The sequence below is a fragment of the Panthera pardus genome, unplaced genomic scaffold (assembly GCF_024362965.1).
Source record: "Panthera pardus isolate Hobbes unplaced genomic scaffold, ASM2436296v1 HiC_scaffold_6, whole genome shotgun sequence".
Lineage (NCBI taxonomy): Eukaryota > Metazoa > Chordata > Mammalia > Carnivora > Felidae > Panthera > Panthera pardus.
In genome coordinates this window covers 78,560,542-78,580,256 of record NW_026526991.1, presented here as the reverse complement: position 1 = coordinate 78,580,256, position 19,715 = coordinate 78,560,542, and the positions used below count along the sequence as shown (strand labels likewise).

The 19,715-nt window shown below is 38.0% G+C and overlaps 1 long non-coding RNA gene across 1 annotated transcript in view; it reads right to left on the bottom strand.

The window, feature by feature from the left end:
* LOC128774965 (uncharacterized) overlaps nucleotides 1-19,350 on the bottom strand; it is a 71,236-nt gene extending 51,886 nt beyond the window's left edge. The window contains exon 1 of the long non-coding RNA XR_008419539.1: nucleotides 19,199-19,350. This is a non-coding gene — a long non-coding RNA (uncharacterized LOC128774965). The remainder of the gene's footprint in view (nucleotides 1-19,198) is intronic.
* Nucleotides 19,351-19,715: the final 365 nt, after the last annotated feature.

Below are 19,715 nucleotides of genomic sequence, written 5' to 3'. Positions count from 1 at the left end.
GCCCACCCCCATGATCACCATGAGTCAATTCCTTAAAATAAATCTCTCTTTCACACACACACACACACACACACACACACACACACACACACACACACACAGTTTTTCTGGAGAACCAAGAGCAACTTAGATCCCTAATGGGGGACCTTCAAGTGCTTCTTGAAGCACTTCAAGTGCTAACTAACCACCTCTAAGAGTGTACATTATAGGTCACTTAATCCCACACACATTCAATACAATATCAAAGTATATTATCATCCAGACAATATGTCACCTTGTTCTGTATGTCCCTTCCCTCACTGTTTCTTCTATATATTTTTGCCTCATTTCAGATTAACAGTTAAGTAGATGTGGAGATAACTTCTCTCCCGTACATCTGTCCAGTTACGTTTATGTAGCTCCCAAAAGATTCACTCAAGACCCTGAGAACTTACTAGAGCAAGTGTAAGTAGTGAAGAGTTATGTAGGGTGATAGTTTTGCTTTCCATGGGTAAGATGTCATGTAATGTAGTAGTGAGTAAGCTAGCTATTCTAGGTGAAATTGTCCTCCCCAAATTATACTATCTTATGAATATACTCACCTCTCATTTCATTAGAAGTGTTTGGAGCTGCAATCCTCACTACAGCAAAACCCAACATGCACATGTATAGCCTCTGCCTCTACATTAGCACAAATAATGTGCTCGGAAACCAGAATGAGGAGTAAGATTCCATAAATCTGTTTCTGCTTCTGAACACTCATTGTTTTCACTCCACTATGGCTCACTGGACATCTAAAACTATAAAAGAAATTATTCCAAAGGAATCCATATTTAGGTGGTTTTTAAAAAGAGATATCTCTGTGGATTACTTTGTTATTGTTTTCAAAAGTAGGAATGTGGCAAGTGAAAATTTTTTCAACATTATGTGAAAGTCCACTTCAAATATGTAGGTCAACATATCTCCCAGAAAGTAACACAGAACACCAATCCTTTAAAAAGCCTCTTTAAAAAATGGGTTATATATGATTAAATAAAGTTTAGAAAGAAGTTTTACTACATGTCCCTAACTCTAACCAGAAATTCACAAAGTATAAAGCAAATGCCATAAAGCCCTTCAGTAGAGCTTTTTCTTTTTTAACTTTGTTAAACCTAGTGTTTCTGAAATGCATTTGATAACAGAATCTTTATTTGAGTAACTTCCCTTAACAGCCCATAAAATACTAGAACATACTATGAAAAATGTGGGTATGAACTATTCCAGACAGAATGAGGTTAAAAAGAAAAGTTTCCACATTCAGAGATTCTATAACTTCTCTCAAGAAGTCATCTAAGTGTCTGACAAACAGAAAATCTTTCTGTATCTGAGATAAATCCCTCATGCTACATTTTAAACATTCCCTGCTGTTGCGTACTCTGCGGAGAAGAACAGCTGGCCACCATTTTCCATGTGAGAAATCATTTTTCGTTTAGAGACCTGTCTTAGGGCATCTATCTACCTTCTTTGTCACAACAAGAGCAAGTACAATGATTAAATCTTTCTTAGATATTCATCTTCCACAAATGTTAACTATCTTTGCAGCTCTACTTGGAATCATCTACTTTCTCCATTACATTTTTAAGTTAGAAAGTCCGTAAGTATAGCTACTCTATTAGAAATATGACCGGTACTTAGTACCACAGTGCTGACAGATTACTGTGGAGTAATACCTCATGTGGGAATCAGGTCTAAAAGGCAACAAATGAAGCAAAATCATGTAGAGTTAAATACTCTTCAGACCCTATTAAAGGCTTGATGGTGAAGAAGGACATGCCATCCCCAAAGATGCATCTCCCTCCAGATCTAGGGGCTGTACCAAATAAAGTAGTTGGGTTCTTCTCAGAGGCCACGTTGTATGAAAAATGCGTATCTTTAAACACTAGAATCCTGTTCACCACAGCAAGATGCTCACACCAAGAGGACTCACAGGAGCTGGATCTGGAACTGACAAAGAGAAGAACCAATCCATATCTCTTACTTCCTGCTTTCTCCTGGGACTGCAGTCAGTGAGAGCAATAGTGTGAATTGTATCCACACTATTAAGTTGTGATTTTTCTCTTTCATTTTTGCTTTTGAGATTTAAAATTAATCTACTATAATTGCATTTGTGCAAATGTACCTATGATGCAAATAACTTTATGTCAAAATGCATCTGATTATCATTTTAGTTACGTTTTTAAAAATCTATTCAGGGGCGCCTGGGTGGCTCAGTCGGTTAAGCGGCCGACAACAACTCAGGTCATGATCTCACGGTTTGTGAGTTCGAGCCCCATGTCAGGCTCTGTGCTGACAGCTCGGAGCCTGGAGCCTGCTTCGGATTCTGTGTTTCCTCCTCTCTTTGCCCCTCCCATGCTCATGCTCCGTCTCTCTCCGTCTCTGATTAATAAATAAACGTTAAAAAAAATCTATTCATTATATTCTAAGTACAAGGAAAGAGGAGTCTATTTATTATTTGTTTTATTCTGTTTCAATGTTCAGTAAACAATTACAATAGGCAACAGGAGGGGGGAATATTGGGCAAAAACATGAATATGACCCAACCTCTGGTCTCGGACTTCATATTTGATGGAAACAAGCATAAACAAAACCAAAATCAAAATAAGACTGTATTAAGTATCATAATTGTATAGGAAGGGAAGAAATTCATTCTGCTTAAATCATGAAAGAATGTTGCCCCAAAAGTATCAAGTCTTGAACAACAAGGAGGATTTTATTAACTGTGGAAAGGTGCTGTGTGCATGTTGTGTATGTGGAAATGTATAGTGGGGGGCTTGGGAAATTTTTATGCAAATGGAGCAGGAGAAAAGGCAAATAGATATGAAATGAGTATTCTGTGTCAGAAAGAGCCCATAACCTGGAACTTTGATTCTTGTGTTGCTGGGAGTTGGATGAGGGGAAAAAAAAAGAACTGAAACTAGAAAGAAAGATGGCTGGAGCCAGTTTGTGAAGGAGCCTGAATGCTCCACTAAGGAATATAGACTTAATGGAGAACAAAGAGACCATGATGAGTTCTTGACATGGGAGTGACATGTTTACATCATATCCCTGGTGGAGTGAATGAAATGGAAGTAGGGCAAGCCAAGCTCCTCAAGGCAGGTAGTAGGTCTTATTCCATTTTTATTTGCCACATTCAGCATAATATCTAGTATTTTGTCTCCTACTTTACCACTGATTTTTCTTGCAAAGGTATTGCCTTGTGTGTGTGTGTGTGTGTGTGTGTATCTCACTACCATGAAAGCTATTGTGTTTCACTTGAATACTTTGTCACTTTCACAGTAATTTTTCATGTCCATCATGTTCTCCAAGTGAGAATCCCCATATAGTGCAGTATATATATATCTATATATGTAGCTGCTAACTGTGACTAGTCATGCTACTCAGACACCTGGTCCCTGCCTATGACAGACACAGAAAGTACAAGTGGCACAGGGATGATGAAGGGAAATAATGGACAGGAAGCTTCCACTTCACTTCTTTTGTGTGAGTCTTGGAAACTATCCCATTCTCAGCAGTGGTACTCCTAGTAATCCAAGGCTATTGATCATTCATTTGCTCAAGCAATATGTATCTAATACCAAATAAATACTGGTTTTATTCTAGGCTCTTTGGGCTACATTGACAAGCAAAATGGGGGAAGATTCCATGCTAACATTCTAGTTGGGAAGGGAGATTATCAGGGAAGGAGGTAATAAGCAGTAAATATAAATAAATTATGCATCATGTCAGAAGGTAATAAGTGCTATGAAAAAAATTAGAGATTGAACAGATAAAGAGTACCTGGAGGGTATCATGGGATGAGATGCAATTAAATATGATGGGTCAACCTGCTCAACATCATTAATTATAATGAAAATGAAAATTAAAGTCACCATGAGATACCACTTCATGCCTACTAAATTGGCTAAAATGAAAATGAGTGATAAGAGCAAATATTGATTAGGAAACTGGAACCCTCATGTTGCTATGGAAATGTAAAAGGGACAACCACATTAGAAAACTGTCTCAAGTAATGATAGTACCTGGAACTAGAATGGTAGTGGTAGAGGTTAAAAGATTGAATGTATTTTAAGGAAAAAGTCAACAGGCTTTATGATGGATTAAATGTATTATGTAAGAGAAAGAGGAATCTATGGCAATCTAAGATTTTTGTCTGAAAAACTGGAACAGTGGGCTTAGTGATTACTAGATGGGAAAGATTTCAGGAAGTACAGGTTGGGGTAGTGGGAATCAGAAGTCCAGTTTAGACACATTAAACTTGAGATGCATATTTTTATAACCAGTAGGAGATATAATTTAGACAATTTAATATGAGTTTGAAGTTTGGAGAAGTCCAAGCAGAAGACCTAAATGTTGAGGTTGCACTATCCAGATGGTACTTAAAGCCAAGAGACTAGATGAGATCACTATAAAGATAAGATAAAGAAGACAATTCATAGGCTAGAAGAAATCTATGGATCAGCCTTGAAGTATTATAAAATTTAGAAGGGAAATGAGGAGGTGACTGAGAAAAGGTGAAGCCAAAGGAAATCTAAACAAGAGTGAGGACAAATTGAAGGAAGTATTTCATGGAGGAAGAAAAAAATGAAGAGAGTTTAATGAGTTGAAAGGTCAAGATGAGGGTGAGAACTTTGAAATTGTGATTCTTGATCACCTCAGTAAGAATTACTTTCATGGTATAGTAAAAACAGAAGACTACCTGGAAAGCATTCAAGAAAGAAAAGAGGTATAAAGGCAATATGTGTATACAATAATTATGACTTTTTTCTATGAAAAGGGAATTTATAAATGAGATGGTAGTTGAAGGGAAATGTGAGCTCAAGGGAGGGTTTGGATGGATGGATGGATGGATGGATGGATGAATGGATGGATGGATGGATGAGGTCACCTCTACTGGAGAAAAAAAGCCTTCAAATCACCCACCCTTCCAGTGGGGGTTCCATTGCTTCACAAAATGATGAAAAGATATATCATTGTCATTTTTAGGCAAGTCGGATCTCTGGTACCCTCAACCCCACGCAACATTCTCCCCTTGTAAGTAGGCCATATGATTGTAAAATACATAATAAAAATAACCCCAAACCTCAAGGCACCTTGTGAGAAAGTAATGAAAAACCAATACCAAATAAATTACTCATAAATAAAATTCAATGATGTTTTTTGTTATGCAGGGAAACCACATTAGAAGACATAGGAAATTGAGAACTATAAAAAATAGATCCAATGACATTGATTCTGCCAATCAAAATTAGACTGGTTATTTTCCTGATTTATGCCACTATTTATTGCAAACCAACATTCTTAGTCCAGCTTAAATGGGCAAGAGTCATAAAGGAAATCCAAGTACATTTTCAGATGATGGTCCTCCTGGGGTATAACATTAACTATTCATAGAAGAAAGAATCAGCCTTCAGTTTTAATTCCCTTTATCTCTACTGTACATACATTCCAATGGGGTGATTATTCTAATCATAATGGTCAACAACAAATTAGTTCATTTAAAAATTTAATGCTAACAGAGGACTGAATTAAATGCTAAATTCTTATATGATTGTTTGCATGATGTAATATATGTTGAAATTCAGTCTTAGTGCAGGTATAATAGGAGTAGGAGGAGAATATGATAGAAAGGCACAGAATGAACCAAGTTCTACACACAAATTCTCACTGTGATTCTCTTTAAGGGGCACAACACTTAGAGATGAAACCTGAGTTCTTTTGAGATAAATAAGAAGCTAAGCTTGAGGTCTTGAATTTCTAATGCTATGAAAAAGCATAAATTTCAAACAATCCATATATTCAATCTGCAATTTTTCTAGAGGAAAACCTAGGTAACATATCTTAGGGCTTTTACCCAATTCTGGACAATATCTTATAAACTTTAAATATCTATTCATCGGGTCTCCTACCTAACCTAACCCTCCAACTAGTTTATGAAAAATTTTTTTAATGAGGAGACTCAGGGAATCTGGGTGGATCAATCAATTAAGTATCTGACTCTTGATTTTGGCTCAGGTCATGATCTCATGGTTTGTGAGATCGAGCCCCGCATCTGGCCCCTGTGCTGTCAGCATGGAGCCTACTTGAGATTCTCTCTCTCTCTCTCTCTCTCTCTCTCTCTCTCTCTCTCTCTTTGCACCACCCCCCCCCGGCTCATGTGCACATGCATATTCTCTCTCTCAGAATAAATAAACATTTTTTTTAATGAGAAGACATGATTTGTAACTCTCTGTATACTCCTGTATCTCTCAGATTTCAGTTGGTACCACTGTACTCCTGACTCATTGTACTGCAGCCCATTGCTTCCCTATTGGTCCTGAATTATCAGCCATGCTCCCTCCTCAGGATCCTGGTGCCTAATTTTCCTCTGCCTAGAATGCTTTTCCCTCAATACTCTAAGTGGCTCATTCCCCTGGTGCCTTCTGGACTTGTACCATGTGTCATCTTACTTGAAAGCTCTTGTCTTAATGTCTACACAGTATTTATCAATACTTAATTCAATTTTATTTATTTATTCTTAATTTATTTATATTGAGAGAGAGGAAATACACATGCATGTGCAAGCAGGGAAGGGGCAAAGAGAGAGAGAGAGTGAGCATCACAAGCAGGCTCTATGCTGTCAGCACAGAGCCCAATGTGGGGCTCCATCTCATGAACCTCAAAGTCATGTATTGAGCCGAAATCAAGAGCCGTACACTCAACTGACTGAGCCACCCAAGCGCCATTATCAACACTTAATTCTAATACAGACATACAATTTTATTTATTAATTATTCCCCTCTACTATAATCTAAGTCCATGAGACCAGAACCTTTGTTTTGTTCTCTGCTCTAATCCCAGAACTAGACAGGTACCTAGTCTGTACTAGGCACTCAACAAATATTCAATGATGAAGGAAGAAGAAAGACTAGAAAGAGCACCTGCCCTCTCCTTACTGGTCAAGGTGGCTGTGGTATACTTAAAAATGAAAGAAATATTTTGTCTGATCCTCTGGACTTTGTGTATATGCTTTCTTATCCAATAAAAAATATACTTTCTGATAATAGGCTTCCTATCCCCTCAAAATTTAAGAACATAGGAAGAGTTATGAGATAAATTTAACCCAATAATTATTGAATACAGTGAGCACGTTAATGAAAACATTTCTAGGCCAACAGAGTTGTGCTTATTTTGCTGATAATTCTGTATACATCTCATTCATTGTTTGTTTGTTTTAACATTAATTATTGTCAAATTGGCTTACATTCAACACCCAGTGCTCATCCCAACAAGCACCCTCCTCAATGCCCATCACCCGTTTTCTCTCCCCCCTCCCCCATCCACCTTCAGTTTGTTCTCTGTATTTAAGAGTCTCTTGTGGTTTGCCTCCCTCCCTCTCTGTTTGTAACTATTTTTCCCCCTCCCTTCCCCCATGGTCTTCTGTTAAGTTTCTCAAGATCCACATATGAGTGAAAACATATGATATCTGTCCTTCTCTGACTGACTTATTTCACTCAGCATAATATTTGTTTTTTTTAACACAAAAGAATGTCTATAAAAGCAAGACCTCTCTTTTCCTATAAGTTCACTCCCTACTGGATGATAAACAGAGTCAGAGTCCTTAAGATCATTGCCTTAGTAACTAATCATTGCACATGAAAAATAGGATGGTCAGAAATAACAAGTGAGGCAGGAAACAACAGGCCTCAAGAGGTTGCCGAGTAGCAGGAGAATCTGATTTTTAAGGGCTGATTTCCAACTCTCTACCAGTGCATAAACAGACCAAAAAGCAGAGAGGCCAGGCCACAAAAGCATGAAATAGAAGCCAAACTTCTGTCTCCAACCTTTAAAAGAACAAAATATAGAGTATAAATTGCCTCCAAGGATTGCCGGAGGCATTAGTTAATGTTTGCAAAAAATTTTCAAGATGAAAAGTATCAGAGAAGAGCTAAATCCTACTATCTCAATAACTGGAATGCTATTTTTTTTTTCATGCTACATTACAAATACTTTTAAATACATTCTACCAAAAGAAAAGCCTGAACAGCCTTCCAAAGGGAAATTTCCATTCATTCATCACATTAACAAAGACACTCTGGGGACAGCCAAGATTTGCCTTCTGTGAATCTACTGCCATCATGAAGGTCCATATTTAAAATACGTGAGTGAGATGACAGCCTATGGGGAGTCAGCACTCCCTTTAATTTGTTGCGAAGGAGTCAAGAAAATCACTTACCAACACACCAATCCAGTGTTCCACTACATGTGCTTCTGCAAGTTAATTACAACGTAGCAGATGCACTATACCATGAGTTAGGGCCAAATGCTAATAATTCATATCCCTCCCCCAAATTTCATGATGCTATTGAGTTTTGGTCTTTGTAAGTTAGTGTTTTTTCAAAGTATGTTTCCTCTACCACCAGTAACAGCACCAGTAACAACACATTAGAAATGCAGATTCTCACATTAGATCTACAGAGTCCAGAATTTGGAGATGGAGTTCAATAAGCCCTAAAACAAGCCCTCCAGGTGATTCTGGTGCATTGCATTATAAGTAATATTTAATTTATAATTTTTTAAAAACCTGACTATTAAAATCCAATTGGACAGAATAATTGACTTACTACTAATTTATTTACTTATTTAGCCAATGTATATTAAGTGCCCATCTTGTAATAACTATTGCTCTGGAAGCCAGAGATTCTACAGCAAACAGAACAGACACACACCCTGACCTCATGGATCATTAAACATTCTAGTTGAAGTAGGCAGACAAACAAAATAAGCAAACTACATGGTATTTTAGAAAATAAATACTGTAGAAGAAATAAAACAATGAAAGGAATATGGGGCATTGATGAGAAGGGGCATAAATGCATTTGATACGACATGGTTGTAGTTCATAAAATTTGAGCTTTGGGTCACTAATTGGTATGTCAGAGTGGTTTTTCACATCATTTTTCTAAGGCCCACTTATAAATTGATCTAAGATGTCACGGTTACATAAGTATGTTTTAAGTACTTTACAAAGATTTTCAGAAATACATATTACATTTTGTATTCAAATCTTCGTTCTAAATGTAGCCCTGCTTTTACCCTTTTTGTATGTTTTAAACTTTATTTTTAGTACTTAAAATTGTTATTTAACCATTATATTAAATCAAATGTTTAATGACTGTACTATATTTGGAAATGGGGCCTTTTAGGAGGTAACTAAGGTTAAATGAGGTAAAAGGGTGGGGGTTTGTGGCACCCGTGTGGTTCAGTCGGTTAAGTGTCTGACTTCAGCTCAGGTCATGATCTCACGGGTCATGAATTCGAGCTTTGCATTGGGCTCTGCTGTCAGCATAGAGTCTGCTTCAGATCCTCTGTCCCCCCCCCCACCCCCCGTCCCTCCTCCACTCATTCTCTCTCTCTTTCTGTCTCAAAAAAACAAAAACAGAAAAAAGGTGAGGTGGGGACCTAATCCAACAGAACTGATGTCCTTCTAGGAAGAGGAAGAGACACCAGAAAGGTATCTCTCTCTCTCTTTTCAAGGGCACAAAGGAAAAGCTACGTGAGGACATAGTGAGAAGGTAGCTGTTGGCAAGCCAGAAAGACAGGTGTCAGAAGCCAACTTTCCCAGAACCTTGATCTTGCACTTCCAGCCTCCAAGACTATAAGAAAATAAATTTCTATTACTTAACCCACCCAGTCTGTGGTATTCTGTCATGGCACCCCAAGCACACTAATATATAAGTATAACCATCTCTTTTTAAATAAAGAGTTCATTTGCATTTTGAGAAAATTTCCCTTAAAGCTCCCTAAGCAATGCAGGCTCCCAAGACCATCACGACCACCAAAAGAAATGTGACTAAATTCCACATGTCCTTTATAGTCTCCCCTAGAGGAATACTGACCAGCTGTCTGCAGTATTACACGATAGTGGGTGTGAAAAGTAGCCACATGTGGAAGACCAGGAGGTAGGACCAAGATAAAGAATAACTGGAGCACAACTTGTGGTCACCTCATTTGTATTAAGTAATATTCAAGAAGCAAGGGGGGATATAAAATATTCACACATGAAATGACTTCCATGTCTAGAATTTGCTTCAAAAGAATTCAGTGTAGGGGAAAGGAGAAAGTAGGCAGGAAATGAATGAGACAAGATTGGCCATGAGCTCATGATGCTTGAAGCTGAGTAGTGCATAGTATAGAATTCATTTTAGTTAATCATCAAATTCATCATTTTTTGACACATTTTCACGGATTGGTTGCTATATTAGGTGCTGACTATTCAATGGTGTGCAAAAAAGACAGTTTTTTAAACATGTATTAAATAATATACATACAAACAAATATGTTATAAAGATAATTGCTATGAAGAAAAAAGTGCTAGAAGAGCACGAGATAGGTTCCTACCTTAGATAAGGCTTTCCTAAGAAAACAACATTTGAGCTGAGCAGTCAGACCATTCTAGGTAGAGGTGGGCAAATTCTGGATGAGTACAGAATGCTTCTGTGAGATGACACTGAATAGTCAGGCATGGACAGATCATGCAGTGACCAGATTATTCAACAAATACAAAAGACAGAGCAAGATGCCAAGTAAAAACATGGGAATGAATACAACCCGGAAAATCTATATTGTAGGACAATCTAGAAAAATAAATGACTAGTTTCTCCAAAAAATGTATTAGAAGGGGAAAAAAAGAATAAGAAACCCATACTCAAAAGAAATTTAAGTGACATGCTGAGCAATTATAATATATGGATGGACCTCATTCAGACCCTGATTTGAATATATGGACTATAAAATCTATATGAGATAAAACAGGGAATTTGAGTTGGATATTTGATGAAGGAAGAAATCTCGATTTTTTTAGATGTGATAATGGTATTAAAGTTATTTTTTAAAAGAATCATAATTTAGATATCATGCTAAAATATTTACACATGAAATGACATGCACATCCAGAATTTGCTTTAAAAAAATCAGCACAGGGAAAGGAAAAGCAGGTAGAAGATGAATGAGACAAGATTGGCACAGCTCATGATGCTTGAAGCTGAGTGTTGCATAGTTAGAGCTTTACTTTGCTTTCTTCTCTTGTGTCTGTAAATTTGAAATTATCCATAATAAAAATTTTCAAAAAGAAAAAAGAAAAACATTAGAAGAAAAAGGGCAATAGTGAAAGTGCATGGGGGAAAATCAGGGCTATGCATTTATCCAAACCAATGTCTCTTTTCGATTCATGTATATTGTGCTCATAAAATTCGAGATACCACCAACATTCAGGCCAGATGATTAAAGTCAGATCAATGCTACTAATAAACTTTTTAAGTACTATTTGAAATATTGACACAGCATTGGGAAATTTTGCAAATTTAAGCAGAAAGAATCCATTTGGAATCATTCCAAAAGTAAATTACATTTTAGGGGGTCTATTTGAGCTAGCTGTAATCAGCAACTCAAGTATTTTTTTTTAAACTCATTGACTATGAATTACATTTCAAACTAATCATCTTGTTTATTTCTGCTAAAATTTCAGAAACCAAGTGATCAGCCGAAAATTCCTGCCCTGCCAGGTCTCTTTTTTAAAGCTAAAGCAATTTTTCTGCCATAAATTCTGCTAGTGGGAGGAAAGACATTAAAATATCTTGCCAACAAAATAGAATATAAAACACAAATAAGCCAAGAATTAAGCTTAAACAATTTAGTCATGCATTTTTGTTGGTTAATCAGGAAAGAGTAAAGGAATTCATAACAAAAATATATGACTGGGAAAGGGGAGATAAGACTGTAGGGAAATTGGCATCCATCAACTGGCACTTAATTAAATTGTATAGCCCTTTGTATTCAAACTATTTTAATCAAGAAAAAAATTTTTAATCCCAGGATGCCTTAAATTCAAAAAGATGATCAGAGCTCTGTTCTTTTGTCTTTGAGGAACACTGAGAAGTAACAGGAGTCCAAAATACTTCCTGAGCATGGGGAAGGTACATATGAAATTTTTTTTAAAAAGCAGCAAGTGTTTGTCTTATATCAGAACATTAGTGTTCAAAGCCAAATGACCCCTCTGATTCTTTTACTTAAAAACTCCGTTTATATAAAGTTAGAGTGGCTTAGTCTGTTTCTTAGGACTTGCCTCCGCCTTGGGGAAGAACATCATTTGGCTTTATCAAGGACACTAGTTTCAATTTAAACACATTTAAGACCAGCATGTGGCACTTCACCCTGCCCTAACTCCTTCTGTTCTAATTGCCAGATACTGGTGATCTGACCTCCTTGCCAAGTCTGTCCCCTATTTTTGCCCTCAACATTTCTGAGTTAGCACTGATGCTTCAAAGGGCCTTTGGTCTGACCTGGCACCAGCTATAATAGGTCTAGGCAGGTATCACCATCTTACTCTTTTGTCACCTACCTTCTCCAGGACCATCCAAAGAAAGTTATTATTAGCACAACTCTTCTCAACAGAACCATTTAATTCACTGGATGTGCAGAACCTGTCCCCTATCTGCTTATACTCCAAGTAATAGCCACACACACATTCCCACTCACATTGCAAGGTGGAATGGAGTATGGGCCACCAACACCAAGTGTCAAAGGAGTTCAAGAAATAAGACATTAATGAATAAGGGAAGAATATGGGAAGATGTATCTTTTCTAGCCAGAATTTAGATAGTTGGAATGATGGGAAAAGAACCAGTCTGGCAGGGGCCACTGAATCAGAAAGCCTTAACATTATGAACAAATGTGACATTTTTCTGAGGATGGTAAAAACACAGTACAAAGGCGCCTGGGTGGCTCCGTCGGTCAAGTGTCCAACTTCATGTCATGATCTTGCATTGATGAGTTCAAGCTCTGCATCGGGCTCTGTGCTGAGAGCTAAGAGCCTGAAGCTTGCTTTGGATTCTATGTCTCCCTCTCTCTCTACCCCTCCCCTGCTTGCCCTCTGTCTCTCTCCATCTCTCAAAAAATAAAAAACATTAAAAAAATTTTAAAAACACAGTAAAGACTGTGTACCATATAGTAGCAATAATTACTAAATCAGTTTGAAGAGGTTGCCATTTGTCTCAAGCTGTAGAGATCCTTAAATTCCAGGTATACAGCAAAACTTATTTTGCAGTTTTCTCTGGAGATTTAAACAGGAGAGATCTGACAAAATCAATGATACAGAAACATCGATCTTGTGTGAAATTTACTAATAGAGCACAAAAATAATTGTCTTGGTGGAGATAGACAGTGATAACAGAAAAAAAGGAAGAGGAGAAAAGCTGCTTCAAAGAAACAAAGCAAAACAAAACAAAACAAAACAAAACAAAACAAAACAAAACCAGGATTCAGATACTAACATACAAGAAAGGAGGAGGACTTGTCCAAGATGTGACTCCTGTTTCTGGCTTAGTTGGCTGGACAGTGGTAGTATACACTGGCAGAACAGAGCATTCAGGAAGGAAATTCAAGTTTATAGAATAGAGTGTGGGCGAAGAGAATATGTTTGCTTATTGGCAAGTCTGGAATCATGGCAATTAAGGAATTATGGAAAGAAACTTGCTGTGCAAGGATATTGCAGTGAGAGCATCTGCTTCAGACAGTATGGCAGACTTGACTAGATGAGCTCCTGGGACCCCCAACTCTTATATTTCTAGCCAAGTAGATGATGTGTGTGTGAGTTAGAGGAGTCGTTTTCCTGATTATCTCAGGAGTCTGAGTCACTTCAAGAGCAAGAAGACATGGGTTATGGTGCTGACTATAGCCTACAGGCTCTAAAATCTGTCTAATATGGATAACAAATCACAATGTCAGTTAGGCTGGGGATATCCCTTCTTAAAAACATGGGATTTCATTTCCATCCTTTTCTCCCTGGGAGTTCCCATTAGCTTCACTATGGGAGTCCTCATACCAGCTGCTGGCATCACATCTACCCAGCCCACTCTGATGTTATCATATATCATGCAGTAACCAACAACCATTACTTTTTGTTCAATTCTACTGCTGGAAGAAAAGATAAAAGAAAAGTAGCACCTTATATATTTGAGAATTTTTGTTCTGATAACTTCAACCAACAGACACCCAAAGGTAAACTGGGAAAACAGTGGTACATTTAGTGTCCTAGTGACTGCATAAGAGTCAAATGGTGATAGATCTGCAACCGTGTCACCTTGAGAAGGGTGACAATCATAGCTCAAGTTCCAGTGGAGTCAAGACAGATTATAATAATACGAAGCAGGCATCAAGACCAACAGCACAGACCACAGACCAACAGCACAGACCACCTAATGAGTGTTGGGAGCAAATTCTGAGAGTGTGCGACAAAGAGTTCATTGAAGCAAAGTAGCATGAAACTGAGGTTTGACTGATTTGGAACAGGGCCAGAGCCCAGGTCAAGGGCGTAGTGGTGGGAAACCACATGCAGTTCCCATCAGTTGATAGGAGAGGGGTAGTACTCCTTTCTTGGTCACGGGCCTCTTTCATGGCCACCCTGCTTCACCCTGTGCACGTGGTTCCCCTGCTCTCTCTGCTCATGGGCTTATTGGGCCTGTTCTGGACTGAGGCTGGAGCATGGTCATGAGGGCGGCCCCCTCTCCTTTTCTCCTGTCCTCACACACTTATCACTACAGTCTTCACAGCTCTCTTTCTGGTGTCCAGGTCCTGAGAGCAGTGCCCATCAACTCACCTCACCTTCTGGGACCAACTCTTACAAGTTGCTGAACTCCACCCCCCGCTGACCCTTTAGGTCGCAGTGAGGATGTCACATCCTCTGACAAACCTGCCCTGTCACAGGCTGCTAGACCAGGTGGGTGCCTCTCTGTGCTCCCACAGCCCCACCCAGACTTATACACCGCCCAGTAACTGCCTGTTCACTTGTCTGTCTTCCCAGTAGAAGCTCCTGGGCCAGGGTTGTGTCTCATGGATTATTATTTTCTCAGCATCTAGCTCTTTAAATAAATAAACATGGGCTCAATGGGTTTGGATTAACCCTATATTAAAATAATACCTACAAATATGGAAATACATTAAGTCTGTACTTTTTGCTCTTGCTGAAGCCACCATACAAATTTCTACATTTCTATAAAAGCATCTGCTATGCTTCTAGTTGTTGAGGCATCTAGCTGAGGGCACATGTTGAAGGTCTGCTTCTTTTGAATAGTAACTATCTGAAATGAACCAGTGAGAAATGAATGAGAACGCAGTCCCCTTTACAGGCTACAGAAGTATCAATATATACGAACACAGCGTAATGTATACACCTCTTGAATCACTAGGTTGTACACCTGGAACTAATATAACATTATACGTCAACTATATTTAAATCAAAAAAGTAACAATAAAGAGATATCAATATATAAAAAAAGCTATGTGAGATTCTTTCTTACTTTGTATTGAACAACAACACAGTTTAAATCAGGGTTTTTCTCACCCTGAATAAATCTAAAGTGGATTTGAAATGCCATTAAGACTCAGTGAATTTTCTAATACAGTATTAATACAGTTATCTTATTAACAGAGTAAATTTAATAAAGTAAATTTCTACGTCTAAGACTGCTAACAAAATCTAAAGCACATACCTGCAAAAAAGCAAATGTGACATTCTGCAAAACACACACTTGGTTCATTTCTTACCTCTAGTCTAGTTCTGCTCTATAAAGCATTTAACATATTTATTTTAAACCAATAAATTTTCTTTGTCATTTCATTCTCTCAGTTTCATCCAATAAACATGTACAGATTGCATACTATATGCACCAAGCACATGTTTCCGGACTTCCAGACAAGAGTCTTGTTTATCTGTTAACAAACACATTAGCAATCACATTAACAATGCCGTAAGTGGGTAGAATGCTTTGTGGCTCATGAATACTTTCATATAAGAATCATCTGCTACCAACAAAACCCCTTTAATCTTACAGTGGAGGAATAGCATAGAGTGGTTGTTATGACTCCCTCAAGGTCATTCCAAGTACACAGTCGACTCCCATGTGAGAGTAGGTTGTCTGGCTCCAAACCCAATTCTCTGCTACAACACATGGCCTCTCATTTCAGCTCCTTTATTAATGTGGAGAATGGACAGGGGAATATGTTGTGTCAAATATTGCTTTCATGGAAGCACTGTGCCTGAGATCCAGACTGTTTAGCAGTGCAGCCCAGGTGAACTTGAGTTTCTATGTGACTATATCAGAGCTGACACAAGCTTACAATGAGTGTACCATTTCTTCTAACAGCTCAGTTAATAGATAACTGCTGAAAATTTGTTAGAGCATCACACAGCCAGAAATAAAATTGTAAATTAAAAGCTTTACATAATGTTCACTGGAGCCTAGCAATTTTGTCATTACAAAAATTATTTTTGTCATTATGTCCTAATTTATGAAGAAAAGGATTTTCTCTTAACTTAATCGGTTTTTCAGCAACTGAGAATTTAATGGAAATATTAACATGTAGGCTTATGTAGTTTCCTCCATGAAGTAAAAGCCCAGCAGTTAGACTGGAACAGTATTTCTCCAACTGTAGGGCCATTATCCAAAGGCAAATTTTGTCAGCTCCACAGCAACCTCCCCAGACACCATTCCCAGAGACAACGCAGATCGATAAGCTCTCCTCTTCACCCTACTTCATATGTATCTTTTCATTCCCAGGTATGAGATTTAAAAAAAAAAAAAAAAAAAAAAAAAAGCAAATACTTCAGCCAACCCTGGTGTCATTTGAGTTTTGGAAACCAAACTAGCAAACTAGATGATCTCTTCTAAACCCATCAATCTATTAGTCTATGAAAAAAAGCACTAACTATATGAATATCAAACAGTACTCACACCTCAGAGGATGTTATCACTGTGGATCCCAAAAGGGGTGACCCCCAGAAATCCCAGAAACAGTTGGACACCTTGTTATATATGCCTTGGATGCCTTGTTGAGCAGATTCCTGGGCCCAAACCCAGACGTACTAAATCAGAATTTCTGGAATGAGACTTAGAAATATGTATTTCTAACACACTTCCTTGGATGATTCTGATGTTCACCCCCATTTGGGAACCTGGGAACATTCTAGAAATGAAAGTTCTCAGGTCCTGCCCCAGACCTACTAAATCAGAGACTCTTAGGATGGGGCCACAGAAATCTGTGTTTTGTTTTGTTAATGTTTATTTCTTTTTAAGAGGGGGGAGGGGGAGAGAGAGAGAGAGAGAGAGAGAGAGAGAGAGAGAGAGAGAGAGAGAGAATGCAAAGCAGGCTCTGTGCTGTCAGTGCAGAGCCTGATGCAGGGTTTGAACTCACGAACTGTGAGATCATGACCTGAGCTGAAATCAAAAGTTGGATGCTTAACCAACTAAGCCAACCATATATCCCAGAAATCTGTGTTCTGTCATGTTCTCCAGATGGTTTTGATACACGGTGGAGTTTGAGAACCACGGATTTCAACAAGAGAGAGAATAGTTAAATTTCAATTTAAAAAAAACATATATTGAGACCCTCCTGAGTAAAGTCCCTGGGTTAGCTGCTTCAGGGAAAAAAGAGCAGCTCACTTTGTACTACATCACTTTTTAAACGCGTATTTCTTCAAACTTCTATGGAGAATTTACTCTGTGCTAAGCACTGTGTTAGTGGTTTCTTAGGATAAAGGTATTAGAAAGATATAGTTCCTGGGCTCAAGAAGCTTATAATCTACTAAGATAAACTTTTTCTGTCAAGGGCCAGAGATTAAGTGTTTTAGGCATTGTGGGTCACATGCTTCTGTGTAACTACTGGGTTCTGTTACTATAAAAGCAGCCAGAGATAATATGTAAATGAATGCAGTTGGCTGCATTCCAACAAAACTTCATTTATAGATACTAGCACTTGAATGTCATATAGTTTTCACATGTCATGAAATATCATTCATCTTTAGAGTTTTTTTCCAACCATTTAAAAAATGTAAAAACAATTTTGGGGGCCTTACAAAAATCAGTGGGGGCCAGAATTGTCTTATGGGTGGTGGTTCACTCTAAAGTAAAGCCTGTAAGGCAGTAACAAATAAAATCTGAGGGTTTGAGTCTCTGTGATATTGATAGAAATGGAAAAGTCAGGAGAAAGAGAAGGAACAATGATGAATTCTGTCTTAAATAGTCTTTTCTGTCATTTCATATCCTATTGTTTTCCTAAAAAGTATCACATGCTTTTTCTTACATTTCTCTATAGCAGAAATATATCTGTCACTTAAGTAAATCCATTTAATCTTTTCAGGAAAATAATATGATGTTAATAAGGATTCTTTATGTCTTTCCCTACGGGTCCAATGTTATCCATTTATGTGGATATGGAAGCCAAGATGTTAAACATTATAAAGGCCAAACATCTTTGATGAAGCATACAATGTGTCACTTCTTCTCTCTTTCAAGTACTAGGAGGTGGAGATTGGCTACCATTTACACAACATTTAGTCTGCCTTGAAAACTGCCAGCTTATGTTGTCTACTGCAGGCTCCAATTTTTTGGAGAATCATAATTAACTTGGGCTTTTTGTTAGTTTGTTTACAATCTCAGATTGTATAGTTAAGTGCTAATTACCCAGTTTCTAAAGATTAATATTCACAGAAATATAATGCCACTACTCTGACAGAACAAGTTACATGCAAATCTATGATATCAGTTCCCAAATTTGAATCCACTCAGTGTACTAAATCAGAATCTCATGGGCACAGCAGCCAGAACTGGTACTTTTAACATGTTCTCCTGGTGTCCTTGATGCCCAGCCAAGGGCTGGGAGAACCACTCTCTACCCTACAGTGGCCAGAAAGTGGAACAGAACAAGTTGAGTGGCTCTGGCCAGGACATGCTACTAGATGGTCATACTTGGGAAGTGTCATAGCACCATTTTGCTGGCTCGTGGAGGAAACACCTTCATTTTCAGGTGGATCTTAAATTCTAAGTTATTTATCACAACAAAAGTATAAATAAAACCCAAACCTCCCACCACTGAGAGTAAGCCGAACAAAACATGAGTTGGCAGATTCAGAGAACATCCAAACCAGAGATAAACAAAGGTTGCAGAGTGCACAGTGTTCCACCTAGTTTTCACACCTGGCCATCCCATCCACTAATCAAGTTTCTTCCATCTCATAAAGTCAAACCAGGAACACCAGAGCTTGTTCTAGAAAATCACTACAGCCTTCAACCCCATCCTCCATCATTGTCCATTCACACACATCATGGTTCTCATCTTTTGAGTTCAGGGTTACTGACCCTATACTTACTCTCAGTAGTTGGCTGGCACCTCCTTCCACTGTCAAGAGTCCCCAAATCAACATCCTGGCTTTTTTTTCCTTCGTCTTGTTGTATTGCTTTTGTCTCTACTTACTTCCTTTGTTTTTAGTGAAAACTTCTGTTCTAGCACTTGCTCCTATAGAAATTCCTGCTGGGATAAGAGAGAAGATACAGGATAAGAGAGATACAGGACTTTGGACATATGAGAGCTAAACCTTTCTTAATTAGGAAAAAAAAAGTGACTAGCTAACTGTTGAAGAACAACATGCATGATATAGAGAAATCTTCTCTATATAGAGTTTACATCTTCTTTTAGATGAAACTATGCTTAAATTAACTAGAAAGTCCCACTTCTCATTCCGCTGCATCAGTTCAGAAACTCTCAAGGAAGCCTATGACTGTGCAGACTTCTGTAGATACTAAACTTTCAGATTAAAAAACTGGACAAGGAATGAGACATGGAATTTTAACTTCCTATCAAAACTCTGATGCAGCAGCATGGACTAT